Below are 2,457 nucleotides of genomic sequence, written 5' to 3'. Positions count from 1 at the left end.
CAAGTTTTTGGTGCCGTTGCCGGGGATTGTTCGAGTTTGGACAACTGACAGTTTATCTTGTTGCTTAGATTAGGACTATTTTATTTTTGGTTGCTTTAGAGTCTTTTATTTGAGTCTAGTTTCATATTTTAAGTTTGGTGTCAATTGCATGTTCTTAGTCCTTTCTTGTTCTTTAAAAATTTTAAGTTTGGTGTCTTCTTTGTGTTTTTCCTTTAAAATTTTCGAAAATTTGTGTTTGATTTTCTAAAAATTTTAAGTTTGGTGTCATTTTGCTGTTTTTGTCTCCTCATTTCAAAAATCAAATCTTTTCCAAAATAATTTTCAATCATATCTCTTCAATTGTTAATTTCAAAATTTTTTTTAATTAACTAATTGATTCAGTTTTCAATTTGCTTTGATTTTATTTTCTTTTAATTTTCAAAATTTTATTTTATTTTCTATTTATTTTATTTTAATTTTTCTTTCGGTCACCTTAAAAAAATATATTTTTACTTTGCTTGTGAATTCATATCATATTCCCTTTCTCCATCATGGACCTAAGTGGAATTGAGTAGTCCAGAAGGACTCTGGGGTCATATGCTAACCCCATTACAGCTGCATATGGGAGTAGCATCTGTATACCTCCCATCAAAGCAAGCAGCTTTGAGCTAAATCCTCAACTCATTATCATGGTGCAGCAAAATTGTTAGTATTCCAGTCTTCCACAGTTTTCAGAGTGGGTACAGCTGGACATCTTCTACTATGGGCTTACAGAAAAAGCTCAGATGTCTTTAGACCACTCAGCTGGTGGATCTATACACATGAGGAAGACAATTGAAGAGGCTCAAGAGCTTATAGATGCTGTTGCTAGAAATCAATATTTGTACTCTAGCAATGAGTTCTCTACAAAAGAGGAAGTTATGGCCGTAGCCACTGATCCTAGTCCTCAAGAACAGATGGTTGAGCTTAATCAGTAATTACACCTGATGACAAAACAGTTAGCAGAGTTTAAAGAGATGCTCCAAGAAACTAAAATTGCTAACAAGAACATAGAATCTCAGTTGAATCAGGCAAAACAGCAGCTATCTAAACAGATAACAGAAGAATGCCAAGCAGTTCAACTGAGGAGTGGGAAGACATTAAATAACACTGCTCAAAGTAGCAAAAAGCTAAATAAGGAACAATTGACAGAGGATAACCAAACCACTGTCCAAAATCCCTCTGAGGACAGTAAGAGCCCAGAGAGGAATACTTTTGGCGTTCAAACGCCAGAAAATGGGGGAAAGCTGGTGTTAAACGCCCATTCCCTGCCCAGTTCTGGTGTTCAAACACCAGAAAAGGGAGAAAAGTTGGCATTAAACGCCCAATATTCACCCAATCCTGGCATTCAAACGCCAATGGAGGATCAGACACCTGAGAGTGCTGATAATAACCCCTGTAAAAAAGCTTCTCCAACCACTTCTGTAAGGAATAAACCTGCAGCAACTAAGGTTGAAGAATATAAAGCCAAGATGTCTTATCCTCAGAAACTCCGCCAAGCGGAGCAGGATAAGCAATTTGCCCGCTTTGCAGACTATCTAAGGACTCTTGAAATAAAGATTCCATTTGCAGAGGCACTTGAGCAAATACCTTCTTATGCTAAGTTCATGAAAGAGATCTTAAGTCATAAAAAGGATTCGAGAGAAACTGAAAAAGTATTTCTCGCTGAAGAATGCAGTGCAGTCATTCTGAAAAGCTTACCAGAAAAGCTTCAAGATCCAGGAAGCTTTATGATACCATGCACATTAGAAGGTGCTTGCACCAAGACAGCCCTGTGTGACCTTGGAGCAAGTATCAATCTAATACCTGCATCCACTATCAGAAAGCTTGGGTTGACTGAAGAAGTCAAACTAACCCGGATATGCCTCCAACTTGCTGATGGCTCCGTTAAATATCCATCAGGCATAATTGAGGACATGATTGTCAAAGTTGGGCCATTCGCCTTTCCAACTGACTTTGTAGTGCTGGAAATAGAGGAGCACAAGAGTGCAACTCTCATTCTAGGAAGACCTTTCCTAGCAACTGGACGAACTCTCATTGATGTACAAAAAGGGGAAGTAACCCTGAGAGTCAATGAGGATGAGTTCAAGTTGAATGCTGTAAAAGCTATGCAGCATCCAGACACACCAAATGACTGCATAGGCGCTGACATTATTGACTCTTTGGTGCAAGAGATTAATATGACTGAAAGTCTAGAATCTGAGCTAGGGAAGAGATCAATATGATTGAAAGTCTATAGTCAGAGCTCGAGGACATCTTCAAAGATGTTCAGCCTGATTTGGAGGAATCAAAGAGAATAACAGAACCTCTGAAAATCCCTCAGGAAGAAGAGAAACCTCCCAAAACAGAGCTCAAACCATTACCACCATCCCTGAAATATGCATTTCTGGGAGAAGGTGATACCTTTCCTGTAATCATAAGCTCTGCTTTAAATCCACA

The sequence above is a fragment of the Arachis duranensis genome, chromosome 6, assembly GCF_000817695.3.
Source record: "Arachis duranensis cultivar V14167 chromosome 6, aradu.V14167.gnm2.J7QH, whole genome shotgun sequence".
In the NCBI taxonomy this organism is placed as follows: Eukaryota; Viridiplantae; Streptophyta; class Magnoliopsida; order Fabales; family Fabaceae; genus Arachis; species Arachis duranensis.
The sequence above is the reverse complement of the archived record's forward strand: the minus strand, read 5'-3'. Positions refer to the sequence as shown.